This window comes from Lolium perenne, chromosome 5, assembly GCF_019359855.2.
Source record: "Lolium perenne isolate Kyuss_39 chromosome 5, Kyuss_2.0, whole genome shotgun sequence".
NCBI classification, from domain to species: Eukaryota; Viridiplantae; Streptophyta; class Magnoliopsida; order Poales; family Poaceae; genus Lolium; species Lolium perenne.
The window spans coordinates 192,540,327-192,555,441 of NC_067248.2; positions in this window are offsets into that span (position 1 = coordinate 192,540,327).

The following is a 15,115-nucleotide window of genomic DNA, read 5'->3' on the forward strand; positions in this document are numbered from 1 at the left end:
TTTGTTGTCCACGACAAGCTAAGAACACTGCTACAATAGGGCATCCACTATGCCGTGTGTACATATGTATAGCTCGGCGTGTAGCCGCTTTGCTTTCCATACGTTGCCGTACGTTTTGGGCTTTTGGCCTTCGATCGATCATGTGCATGACCCAGTCGCGCCCGCACGGCTGCTAGCTAGGCCGCAAAGCCGCCTGCTTTATTTCCCTTACGTGTGTGGCCGTTGCAAGTGCCAGCCGAACCCTCATCTAAGCTTGAAGCCGCACTGGCCATAGCTAGGCAGGCACTGTAGCCTGGGTGTAGGGGTTGAAGGTTCTTGATTCTTGTTTTTAGGGTTCCCAGCCATTTATCGATGTTGCTTTGCAACGACCAGTGTACTATGTGCACTCAGGGGGGAAGGGGAAAACGTACACGACCAGTGTACTGTGCTGCACGTGTGCGTACGTACTTTACACACGTCTGCATGCAGGCGCGGAAAGAAGACGAGATGGATCGGCCGATCCAGGACGCTGTAGTTTTCCATCCAGACAAATCAGGGTGTTCTTTATCCTAAATGGTTCCTTTCTAAACCTTAAACCATTTTCGGCGCATTCTAAAATTTTAATATTTTTATTGTTCTTTTTGGTCACGCCATGCAAGATGGCTTAACTGAAATGAAAGACATGCCAATTTGGTTGGCAAGTTTCTTCAAAATTTGTGCTTAAAATTACTAAGTCATTTGAGTCTAGCCATTCCAAATAGCGTGACCTACCCGTGTTTTCTCACCCAGAGGGTTCGAAAACACATAGATGGTCCAAGATCTTTGCAAACTAGCCAACCTAAATGACGTGACCTAACTGATTTTGGGACAAAAACGGCTAAGTCATTTCAGTCTAGAAATTCCTACTAGAGTGTCATGTATTTCAGTTAAGCCATCAGACATGTCGTGACTAAGGACCATAGAAGTTTTAAAATTTTAGGAGGAGCCAAGAGTGATCTAAAGTTTGAAAAAAAGACCATTTAGGTAAAAAAAAAAACTCTAAATAAGCCTAGTTTCACTCTCGTGTAAATAGAGCGCGCAGCAGGAGAAATTTAGTAATGAACATGTGAGAAATGATCCTGCCACCCATAAAAAATATTTTAAAATGTTAATAAAATCATTTTTGGGAGTACATAGTAATATTATATTTGTGCATAACAAATTTTAATCAACTTTTCTGTGTACTGTGCAAGAAGGCAAAACAAGTGTCTTGTGAAAATCGTTTTTAGCATAAAAATTATCTTTTTTACACACAATATTGGTTACTTGTGAAACGACTTTGTGATCACACATAGAATGCCCAAAACATACGAGCGAATATTTTTCTCTATGTTTTTTTTTTACATTTTGAGCTGCCAACTAATTGCCTTTGAAAAAACACCTGGGTACCAAAATGCCTCTCCTTCATGTTAATTATGGGGCAGCGGACGAGGCGTCCGACAAGACGGTCTTAGCTAGGACCCTACGTCCTCGGCTCTAACGCCTCAAATTTAGCCATTGATATGAATCTCTAGTTCCTTCAACTGCAAGAACTTGGGGCTTGGGCATGGTTCCTTGCGGCGGAGCAGTTCATGGGTGAATTGCTAGGCATACTAGTTGCGGGACTGCCGATGCATGCATACATGGCTCTGGTGTCGGTTGGAGCCATCAAAGATGGCACCCACTGGTATCGTAACCTTGTTGAAGACGTCAGTGATGAAATTCGGGCTCATGCCCAAATGATCCCAAGGAAACCCTAGATCCTATTTCCAAGTCGGATGTTGGGCGAGCCTAGTGTTATATATTCTCCTCCTTGGGGGCAACGTGTGGGACTTGTGGGAGCAGTGACAGTGGAAGATGGTTGTATTCAACAAGGTGGCGCAAAGTGGAATTTACCGCATCGATGAAGGCGGGTCTAAGTGGTAGATGCACTATGATCGACGAGCACAGGGCTGTGGCGCTATCTGGCATCGTGGCAGCGTCAATGGCAGGTATGGCGAGGGTTATGCGAATCTTTGCTCTAAAGATGTGTTGATGGTACGATGGCGTTGGCGGCTTCTGAAGCGTGTGCATGCGGTACACATTGATGATATGCTGGATTAGATGTATGCTCCCGGCTCGCCATCGGGTGACTAGGTGATTCCCCGGATCTAGCTGGTGGGTTGTTGTTGTGTGTCTAGGGCACAAGGCTCTGATGACATGAACTCTCCCATTGTTGGGTTTGATAGTGGTTTTATGTTGTTTGATGTATACTCTTATCAGACATTTGTCATGTAAATAAATAATAGAAGATTTATGCATCTTTTCTATGTGGAAGTTGGGTCTCAAACTCCTCTTGAAAAAAGCTTGGCTAGCCTATTTGAGGTGGGCGATTGGTCGGTCCAGCAGTGGCGGCCTGCGGAAACGGAAAGACAAGAGCAAGAAGCAACAGATCCTCATCTCGTCGCTGCACTTTTAACCTATCTGAACTTAATTTGAAGCCACAAGTACATCCGTACTTGAGCCTAATTAGCTACGTGTACGAGAGAGATTGGGCTGAAGAGGCGGAAGCCCTGGCCTGCGATAGGGCAGTGTTAGAAAGTGATTGCCTGCGCATGGTTCAAGCACTGACAAGCGATGAGCGGAACATATCACATTACTGGAGTACTATTCTGGATGCCAAAAGGGCTGCTGCGGGCCTTTGATAATATTTCAGTTAGCAAAGGTAGATCGAGAGAGTAATGGAGTTGCTCATAGCTTAGCGCAGCTAGGGAAGGGTGGTTTTAGAGGTACTCTTACTGGATATGTCCCAGCGGCTCTCCAAAACGATTGTAAGAACACTTTGTAATTTTGTCGCAGGAGGTTTCTTACGTATTCTTTTCCTTACCAGGGTACCTAAAGGGACTGGAAGATTTTTAATGAGACGGCCTGTTTGCTATACATGATTCTTACTTCAAAAAAAAAGATTGGGCTTTTCTGGGGTTTGAGCACTGGACATTTAAAGTCGCAGCAAGCATATATGCACGAGCACTAGGCCGGGATCGACGAGACAGCGATCGATGGAGAGCTACCGCTAGCTAGCAACAGGACAACGACGATCGACGCAGTAATTAAGTACCACTGCATGCAATAGAGGAGAGGAGGCAACCTAGGAGAAAAACAAATGCACCTCTATTCAAAGCCTGGGAAAGTTTGTGGACTTGTGTTCAAAAGTTAACACGAGTGAGATTCTCCCGGGGCCGGCCCCGGCCGTCAAATGACGACTCAGGGTACGGGCCATGTCGATTGCCTGACGGAGAACGACAGGGTACGGCCACTCCACACACCGATCGATCGCGCGCGCGCGCGCCTGCTGCAGCTCTAGCTCCGTCGATCGCAGGGTGTGCGCCATGCATGCTCTGCATGCATGTATGGCCGGTGGTACGTGGGGCCCTACGCCGCGCGCGCCAGCAGGGGCAGCGGCGGCGGCGGGAACGCCGGCCGGCCGGGCCAGCGGGAGCTGCTTCTGCCCGGCAGGAATGAGTGACAGGATGTTACTTTGAAAGACGGCATTGACTAATATGCGTGGAAATACAATGCCTAGTTCGATTTCTTGGATCTATGTGGAGTGGTACGTATTAGTTTAATCTTGTCTTGGCCTGGTTAATGTTGATTGGAGGATCAGGCCAGACCAATGTCGATGTAGACATGAACACATGCGCGCGCGTGCATCGTGCATAGAGATATATGCCATGAGATGAACAAATCACACTAGCTAGCATGGAATATAAGTACTAGCATTGCGCTAGCCCGTTTGCTATGAAAAACCACACAAAATGACAAGGATCCGTTAGGCTTTCGATCGTATGGTATTCTGGGAATAGCCTTGGTGTCGTGGGACAGTTGTGTGCTACCAGTGAAACGAAAGACGGCGGAAAGACATGGATGGCAAAACAACCATGTAGAGCAGGGAAACTTCAATCCGCAACTAGGTGTAGGTGAAACTTTTTTTTTTTACACTTCCAAGTTTTTTTTAAAAAAATACAAACTGAAATTATGGACCTGTATCTTGTGCATCTGTAAAGTTTCATTAAAAAATATGACCATATGTGTAAATAGTACATGACATTATTCACTTATGTCTTTTCCTTTTTGCACATGTCGCATATGATCATATTTTGAAATTTTTTTTTGGCAGCGGCACCTGGCACTATGCTGCCGTAATGAAGCCATCTGCTTCCGGCGCTGACCTTCAATAGGTCCTTCCAATGGCTTTTCTTTGCGTGGACGTACAGTAAGAAACCGGGGGATTCGCCCAATCTTCTTCTTTACTTGGCCTTTAGGTGAGCCAGCGGCTCGTGGAAGAAACCGCCGTAGCTCAGTTCACTGAGGGTAGGACGAGGGCAGTGGCCGCTCATCTGTCCTTGGTAGTCGTGGTTGCTTGTTGCCGGGGTGATGAGGACAAGGAGGCAGTGGCGGATTTAGGATTTTGAAGCAGGGTGGTCCTCTTTCAATATTTTTTGACAAAAATAGGGAAATGTCAACATACTAACATATAATTTAACAATAACACTATGATCTTACAAATAAGTAATAATTCACGATTAAATATGAATTTTACATAAAATGGGCGTACATGGCTACATACCTTCAAAAGCTCAAAGAAGAGCATCTCTCTTATAACTACTTTACATAAATTGGGGGAAGGGAAGGGGAGGTGCTGGGAGGTGAGCGGTGGGACTTGACGGGAAATGGAAGCTTCAGGGGAGAAGATTGACGGCGCAGGATGGCGTGCTGGCGGCGGTCGGAGGTTGGACTGACCGGCGATGGCGTGAGGCGAGCAGACGGCGTCGGGTTGCTGGTCGCTCAGGTCAAAAAAGGAAGCGAAGGGGAGCCAGAAGGACGAGCGTGCTCATGTCGTGGTGGTCACTGGGCCGTGAGGGTCGAACAAGGCCACTTGGGCGTTCTTTTTTTTCCTCCTATTCCTATTTGGGCTGGAATGAAATCCCAGGGTGGTCCATGGACCACCCTAGCCACCCTGTAGACCTGCCAATGCAAGGAGGAGGCGTTTTGGGGCATCCAGGAGTTTCTCCCTGCTCGCGGAGCTAGGGAGCCGTTCGTAGCTCGGGGTTTAAACCGCGACCCTAGACAATGACCCGTGTGTCATCTTCCTTCGTGGGCCTCGCCTCATCGAGGTCAGAGAGATGCGATGTCGGGCCACCAGGAGCATTCTTTGGTTCCCATTGAAGACCTAAATAAGCCTCCAGCTCAGTCAGTGATCAGGGCCGTCGATGATGTCCCTAAGGTCATCTCCTCCCTTTCCCTTGATGAACCACCTTCTGCTTCTTGAGGTAAACCTTTGGGTGGTGCTGCCGGGGAGACGCTCGAGGACTCCGCGTATCCAGGGTGCTGGTGGGAGAGAATGCTTCCAAGAAGCGTTTCCTCAACTCCCTTGGGATAAACAAGGAGCTGGCGAGAGCTCCCGAGATTTGGCCAGGGAACATGTGGAATCGTGTCAGCATGCTGCACCGATCGCTAACCTCCCATACTCCCGCCAAGGCCAAAAATTCCTTGTCGTCCGATTTGCATGGGTTGGGAGGAGGCGCTTTCGGGCATCCATGGGTGCTAAGAGTCCCTGACTCGGGTTGTTAGCCTGGGGCTCTCAACAATGGCCGTTAAGCCATCTTCGACCGTAGTTCCTAGGACGCTCTCTGGCTTTCCGTTGAAGCCTGATAATCACCCGCAGCTCGGTACATAACCATGGCCATTGGCGATGACCCTGGGCCATCTTCCTCCGCATTCGCGACATGTCATACGTTTGCCTTTCGAGTCAAGGAAGTGGTTTCGGGGCACCGCTTGAGGGAAACCCCGGTCAGGGTGTGGGGCTAGGAGAGACTCCGCGCACCAACCTGCCTCCGCCAGTGAGGCAGCGAAGGGCATTGTCACGCTTAAACTCGTTGCTTTCGTCAACCGCTGCCCAGGGAGGGGGTTCCCACCTTCACCATTGAGTGGTTGACCTTCTTTCCTCTATGCAATCGCACTCGTCCGCTAGGGACAAGAGTTTGGTGGTGGAGCTGAGGGTTCGAGTGATCGGGCTTTCTCTCATTAGGCGGGTGATGCATGTAAAATGCATACATGAACTTTGTCCTTTATCAAATTGAATTCACACATATTTGCAACATATATGATGATAATACCATGTTTTACATTGATTTATGGGGATTTACCAATGATCCCCTTCATTTAGTTTATAACTTTGTAGAACAGGAATTCCCAGTTTTGTGTATTTTTCACTTTCAGAGACCTATATGGAGTCAAATTGACCTGGGATTTTTGGAGCGTCATTTTTTTAATCGGGAGAAGCAATCTGGGAACTGGAAGCACACCTGGATGGGCACGCAGCCAAAAGAGACCAGGTGGCACGACCTACATGTTTGGGCGTGCCACCCAGCCTCTTTCGGCCGTCGATCGTCCAATTCACTTGATTCTTTCGCCCACCGACGTATTTTGACCTAAAAATCACTATATATATGGCCCCGAAGAGTTCTCGGGAGGAAAGGGCCGCAAAAGATAGAAACACAAAAACAAAGGCTGCAACAGCGAAGATTGGAGGGGGAAACTCCACCGGGGTTCACCGCCGAAGGGATCTCCACCTTCTCCAACAACTTCATCATTATCACCATGATCAAGGGGGAGTAGTCCACCTCTGGACTACGGGTTTGTGGTAGTAGCTTGATCTATTCTCTCATGTTCTTCATAGTTCTTAGTGCCATGTAATACCTATGTGGTGGATCCTTATTCTATGATATTGTACTATGAGATCTGATCATATTATGTGCAAGATGTATTGATATATGCATATTATGTACCCCGTTCTTAAGTATTTGTTCTGATCCACTTTTATGCAAGAGCGTGTGTGGGGTGATGTGTGTATTGGATGGAGTAGCATGGTTTAGTGATAGAATAGTGACAAGAACTTCATGATCTAGTATGGTTTTGCCTTTTCGTTTGATACCTCACTAGGGATAGAGTGAATGCATATGATATGTTCATCACGTGACAAAAGTGATGATCTTGTTTGTTCAAGGTAATATATTTGATATTCAAACATCACGCCAAAGTACTTATGGCTATGCTCTGTTAATTCTTAATAAAATATACTGCATGGAGTTTTGCCTTTCTTGTGAAGTATAAGAAAGATGTGTTGCATCATCTCTATGTTAGGACATGATGCCCATATGAATGCGTATCTTTAACATGTTATTAGTTTGCATCTTCATATCTCATTGATGAATTGTTATTGTCCACTACAACTTAAAAGAGAGAATAGTCAAGTGAACTCATGAACCCCGGTCCACTTTTTATCATAAGAAACACATTTATATTGCTTTTATCTTGTTTTCTATTTGTTGTAGTATTTTAATCCGAAAATACAAAAATATTTACTTTTCCTATTTGCATCCAAAACCCCAAAAATAATCAACCCTTTTACTGTTTTTTACTTAGTTACTTCATTTTATCTAGTTTTACTAGTATTATTATTACTTGTGTTTTATTTACTTACGCGAAACATTGTGCTTGACAACCAGATGGTGGAGTTGGTGACACAAGGCTTTATTTTACGTTGCAGGATTGCTTCAAGAAGAGAGGGAGAGACAACTCTTTGCTCAGTTCCCCGAGAGTTCGATATAAACCCTGAAGTCACCCTTGTGGGAAAAATTTCTTCCTGAACTACACACTCTGCACTTGGAGTTCCAACATTTTATGAGTTTTTGCTGGTGTTGTAAAGATCCATGAAGACATATTTTCTGGCGCTGTTGTCGGGGAGCTAGAAGAGTACGTTACATCATAGTGGTTGTTGCGTAAGAAGTATTTTCTGGTGTCATTGTCGTACTGATGAAGCATTTTACAACTGCATCTTACCTAAGCTTGTGGAGTGACAAGGTATCAACTTGTCAATGCCTACAGATTGTAGACTAGGGTTTTCAGGGAAGTAAAGGGCAAGTAGATCTCGAAGGTTCAGCCGGAAAAGTACTCGACTGCTAAGAAACTAGGGTTGTGTTGACAATGAAATCGATCCTCTCTTTGTCCCCCGACTCCCCCTTATATAGGAGGCGGAGCCGAGGGTTTCGTGATGCACAAGTTACAAAGTCCGGGAGACTCTTTGAGTTCGTCCCGTAATAGTTACATGTCAGTATTCCTAATACAACTGTATCTTTCCAAACTATCTCTTGACTGGGCTTTCAAGCTTCATAAACTTCGGGTCGTGGGCCTTCAATAAACCCCGGGTACCATCTTTGGCAGGCCCATTTGGGGATGCCTATGTCAGTAGCCCCCGAGATTTTGCTTGAATCGAAGAATCAGAGAAAATCTCCATCTTTACAACTACCATATGATTTCTTCAAGTCAATAAATAACCTTCATAAAGTAATTGTATATTGTACATGGATAACGATAGTTGGGGCTGGTTCTTCTGACGGATCAGGTACCAGTTAACTGCTCTTGTGGCAATCCGCAAAAACCTACTTCAAGATCACGTCCCTGGAAATGATCTCGGGATACTAGCGTAATTCGACATGTGCCGCTTAAGGTCTTACCAGATGCCGAATTCCAGTCATGTTCTATCGGGTACCTAACGCGTCTGTTAGGATTGTTCTTCGTATCTGTTGATACGGAAAAAAGTAGCAGAGCGCAGTCAGAGGAGGTGCCACGCCGCGCAGGATGGATCCTGGGGACTTACCTTCGCAAAGTATTGCGGCATTCAGAGATTAATTCGCGACTGAGGAGCTCTGAGAATATATTGTCGAGTGTCTTTTTCGGTTGCTGGAATAGCACATTTATTCGAGTCAACGGATGACTTGTATATTTTTATCTCGTCTTCCCGATGGAGTATATGGAGAGTTATTTTATAACTCGAAGTATGCTCACCACGACTTCTTGAATTTCATCGGGCACGCGAACAGCGTTCCCGATGGGAGTAGCCCCCCTACAGCCAAGTGCTTGGACTTGGGTGTAGGCTCACCTTTTTAGCACCTTTGTCTCTATATTGCCATCTCTTCCAATTCTCCCATCTTTATCGGGTGCGCCACCAGCGCTCCCGATGGGAGTAGCCCCCGAGGCTACAGTCGAGTATTTATACTTGGTTGTAGGCTCAACTTGCTTTATTGTGGAACAACTCTATATTTTATCATCCGCGTTACCCTCTTATCAGAAGTATAAACAATACTTCTGATAAGAATAGCCCCCGAGCATTTGATCAAAGGCTCTCGCCTTTTCCTTGTCGAAATACTCGAAATTTCCCTGTCAATATCCTTGATGAAAACTACTCGAAGTTCTCTTTTGATGACGTTATTGATAATGGCTGCAGACTAATGCTTTATCCTTCTGAATCAACTCCTTTATCAAACCTATTTAATAATCCCCTTTAAAAAGTAGCCCCCGAGAATTTGAACAAAAACTTGTATTTGATCAAAGGCTCCCGAAATTATCACTAATACTCCTCTGTCGCCAATCCTCAAAGCACCGTAGTCGAAGTTTTTTCCTTAAAGTGACATCAGTGCTGATGATGCCTGATGTCTACGGGTGCTTCTATTCTTGTAGACAGTGTTGGGCCTCCAAGAGCAGAGGTTTGTAGAACAGCAGCAAGTTTCCCTTAAGTGGATCACCCAAGGTTTATCGAACTCAGGGAGGAAGAGGTCAAAGATATCCCTCTCATGCAACCCTGCAACCACAAAGCAAGAAGTCTCTTGTGTCCCCAACACACCTAATAGGTGCACTAGTTCGGCGAAGAGATAGTGAAATACAAGTGGTATGAATGAATATGAGCAGTAATGTGGCGCCTTGAGAAAAAGTGCTTCTTTGGCGTGCGATTGATGGTAGTAATATTGCAGGCAGTATAAATGCAGTAAAACAGTAAACAAGCAGCGATAGCAGTATTTAGGAACAAGGCCTAGGGATCATACTTTCACTAGTGGACACTCTCAACATTGATCACATAACAGAATAAATAGATAGATGCTAGACTCTACACCCTCTTGTTGGATGATGAACACCACTAACTGTGTAGGATTACACGAACCCTCAATGCCGGAGTTAACAAGCTCCACAATATTCAATGTTCATATTTAAATAACCTTAGAGTGCATAACAGATCAACATAACCAAACCAAGTACTAACATAGCATGCACACTGTCACCTTCACACTACGAAAGGAGGAATAGATCACATCAATACTATCATAGCAATAGTTAACTTCATAATCTACAAGAGATCACAATCATAGCCTACGCCAAGTACTACACGATGCACACACTGTCACCATTACACCGTGCAGGAGGAATAAACTACTTTAATAATATCACTAGAGTAGCACGCAGATATATTGTGATACAAAACACATTGCAATCATAAAGGGATATAAATAAGCACTTCACTATGCCATTCATAACAGTGAATACGTATTCTGTGAAATATAGCCTAAGAGACCCACACGGTGCACACACTATCACCTTTACACACGTGGGACAAGGACTCTCCGGAGATCACATAAGTAAAATCCACTTGACTAACATAATGACATCTAGATTACAAGCATCATCATATGAATCTCAATCATGTAAGGCAGCTCATGAGATTATTGTATTGAAGTACATAGGAGAGAGATGAACCACATAGCTACCAGTACAGCCCCGAGCCTCGATGGAGAACTACTCCCTCCTCATGGGAGACAGCAGCGTTGGTGAAGATGGCGGTTGTGTTGATGGAGAAGCCTTCCGGGGGCACTTCCCCGTCCCGGCGGCGTGCCGGAACAGAGACTCCTGTCCCCCAGATCTTGGCTTCGCGATGGCGGCGGCTCTGGAAGGTTTTCTCTGGTTTCGTCGAACGTGGTAGGGTTTTCGCGATGGAGACTTTAAGTAGGCGGAAGGGCAAGGTCGGTGGAGTCCTGGTGGGGCCACACACTTGGCCGGCGCGGCCAGGGCTTGGGCCGCGCCGCCCTACTGTGTCCCCACCTCGTGGCCCCACTTCGTTTCCCCTTCGGACTTCTGGAAGCTTCGTGGAAAAATAGGACCCTGGGCGTTGATTTCGTCCGATTCCGAGAATATTTCCTTACTAGGATTTCTGAAACCAAAAACAGCAGAAAACAGCAACTGGCCCTTCGGCATCTCGTCAATAGGTTAGTTCCGGAAAACGCATAATAATGACATAAAGTATGCATAAAACATGTAGATATCATCAATAATGTGGCATGGAACATAAGAAATTATCGATACGTCGGAGAAGTATCAGCATCCCCAAGCTTAGTTTCTGCTCGTCCCGAGCAGGTAAACAATAACAAAGATAATTTCTGGAGTGACATGCCATCATAACCTTGATCATACTATTGTAAGCATATGTAATGAATGCAGCAATCAAAACAATGGTAATGACATGAGTAAACAAATGAATTATAAAGCAAAGACTTTTCATGAATAGTACTTTCAAGACAAGCATCAATAAGTCTTGCATAAGAGTTAACTCATAAAGCAATAAATCAAAGTAAAGGTATTGAAGCAACACAAAGGAAGATTAAGTTTCAGCGGTTGCTTTCAACTTATAACATGTATATCTCATGGATAGTTGTCAATGCAAAGTAATATAACAAGTGCAATATGCAAGTATGTAGGAATCAATGCACAATTCACACAAGTGTTTGCTTCTTGAGATGGAGAGAAATAGGTGAACTGACTCAACATAAAAGGTAAAAGAATGGCCCTTCGCAGAGGGAAGCATTGATTGCTATATTTGTGCTAGAGCTTTGGTTTTGAAAACAAGAAACAATTTTGTCAACGGTAGTAATAAAGCATATGTATCATGTAAATTATATCTTACAAGTTGCAAGCCTCATGCATAGTATACTAATAGTGCCCGCACCTTGTCCTAATTAGCTTGGATTACCGGGATTGTCATCGCAATACACATGTTTTAACCAAGTGTCACAAAGGGGTACCTCTATGCCGCCTGTACAAAGGTCTAAGGAGAAAGCTCGCATTTGGATTTCTCGCTTTTGATTATTCTCAACTTAGACATCCATACCGGGACAACATAGACAACAGATAATGGACTCCTCTTTAATGCATAAGCATGTAGCAACAATTAATGTTCTCATATGAGATTGAGGATATATGTCCAAAACTGAAACTTCCACCATGATTCATGGCTTTAGTTAGCAGCCCAATGTTCTTCTCTAACAGTATGCATGCTCTAACCATTAAATGAGTGGTAAATCTCCCTTACTTCAGACAAGACGGACATGCATAGCAACTCACATGATATTCAACAAAGAGTAGTTGATGGCGTCCCCAGGAACATGGTTATCGCACAACAAACAACTTAATAAGAGATAAAGTGCATAAGTACATATTCAATACCACAATAGTTTTTAAGCTATTTGTCCCATGAGCTATATATCGCAAAGGTAAAGAATGGAAATTTTAAAGGTAGCACTCAAGCAATTTACTTTGGAATGGCGGAGAAATACCATGTAGTAGGTAGGTATGGTGGACACAAATGGCATAGTGGTTGGCTCAAGGATTTTGGATGCATGAGAAGTATTCCCTCTCGATACAAGGTTTAGGCTAGCAAGGTTATTTGAAACAAACACAAGGATGAACCGGTGCAGCAAAACTCACATAAAATACATATTGTAAACATTATAAGACTCGACACCGTCTTCCTTGTTGTTCAAACTCTTTACTAGAAATTATCTAGACCTTAGAGAGACCAATTATGCAAACCAAATTTTAGCAAGCTCTATGTATTTCTTCATTAATAGGTGCAAAGTATATGATGCAAGAGCTTAAACATGAGCACAACAATTGCCAAGTATCACATTATCCAAGACATTTTACCAATTACTACATGTAGCATTTTCTGTTTCCAACCATATAACAATTAACGAAGCAGTTTCAACCTTCGCCATGAACATTAAAAGCTAAGAACACATGTGTTCATACGAACCAGAGGAGCGTGTCTCTCTCCCACACAAGCATTTATTCAAACAAAAACACAAACAAAAGCACACAGACGCTCCAAGTAAAGTACATAAGATGTGACTGAATAAAAATATAGTTTCAAGAAAAGAAACCTGATAAGTTGTCGATGAAGAAGGGAATGCCTTGGGCATCCCCAAGCTTAGATGCTTGAGTCTTCTTGAAATATGCAGGGATGAACCACCGGGGCATCCCCAAGCTTAGACTCTTCACTCTTCTTGATCATAGTATATCATCCTCCTCTCTTGACCCTTGAAAACTTCCTCCACACCAAACTCGAAACAAACTCATTAGAGGGTTAGTGCATAATCAAAATTTCACATGTTCAGAGGTGACACAATCATTCTTAACACTTCTGGACATTGCCCAAAACTACTGGAAGTTAATGGGACAAAGAAATCCATCCAACATAGCAAAAGAGGCAATGCAAAATAAAAGGCAGAATCTGTCAAAACAGAACAGTCCGTAAAGACGAATTTTAAAGTGGCACCAGACTTGCTCAGATGAAAATGCTAAAATTGAATGAAAGTTGCGTACATATCTGTGGATCACGCACGTAAATTGGCAGATTTTTCTGAGTTACCTACAGAGAATTCTGCCCAGATTCGTGACAGCAAGAAATCTGTTTCTGCGCAGTAATCCAAATCTAGTATCAACCTTGCTATCAAAGACTTTACTTGGCACAACAATGCAATAAAATAAGATAAGGAGAGGTTGCTACAGTAGTAACAACTTCCATGACACAAATATAAAACAAAAGTACTGTAGTAAAATAAAAACATGGGTTATCTCCCAAGAAGTGCTTTCTTTATAGCCATTAAGATGGGCTCAGCAATTTCAATGATGCACTCCCAAGAAATAAGAGTTGAAGCAAAAAAAAGAGCATCAAAAAGCAAATTCAAAACACATTTAAGTCTAACATGCTTCCTATGCATAGGAATCTTGTAAATAAACAAGTTCATGAAGAGCAAAGTAACAAGCATAGGAAGATAAAACAAGAGTAACTTCAAAAATTTCAGCATATAGAGAGGTGTTTTAGTAACATGTAAATTTCTACAACCATATTTTCCTCTCTCATAATAACTTTGAGAGGCATCATGAACAAATTCAACGATGTAACTATCACATAAAGCATTCTTATTCACATGCATAAAAGTATCATTACTCTCCACATAAGCATAATCAATTTTATTAGTTGTAGTGGGAGCAAATTCAACAAAGTAGCTATCATTATTATTCTCATCATCAAATATAGGAGGCATAATATAATCATAATCAAATTTATCCTCCATAACATGCGGTACTAAAAGACCAATATTATTATAATCATCATAAATAGGAGGCAAAGTATCATCAAAGTAAATTTTCTCCTCAATGCTTGGGGGACTAAAAATATCATGCTCATCAAAGCCAGCTTCCCCAAGCTTAGAATTTTCCATATCATTAGCAACAATGGTGTTCAAAGCGTTCATACTAATATGTTCCATAGGTTTTTTTATTTTTCGCATCAAACCATCCATGTCTTAAATCAGGAAATAGAATAAGAACCTCATTGTTGTCCATTATGCCTAACTAGTGTAAACAAGAAACAAAAAGATGCAATTGCAGGATCTAAAGGAAATAGCTTCGAGCACACACACAACGGCAACAGAAAAGTACTTTACCTGGGACCGGAGTATGAGTGCCTTTTACCTTTCCTCCCCGGCAACGGCGCCAGAAAAGTGCTTGATGTCTACGGGTGCTTCTATTCTTGTAGACAGTGTTGGGCCTCCAAGAGCAGAGGTTTGTAGAACAGCAGCAAGTTTCCCTTAAGTGGATCACCCAAGGTTTATCGAACTCAGGGAGGAAGAGGTCAAAGATATCCCTCTCATGCAACCCTGCAACCACAAAGCAAGAAGTCTCTTGTGTCCCCAACACACCTAATAGGTGCACTAGTTCGGCGAAGAGATAGTGAAATACAAGTGGTATGAATGAATATGAGCAGTAGTAACGGCGCCAGAAAAGTGCTTGCTGGCGTGCAGTTGATGGTAGTAATATTGCAGGCAGTATAAATGCAGTAAAACAGTAATCAAGCAGCGATAGCAGTATTTAGGAACAAGGCCTAGGGATCATACTTTCACTAGTGGACACT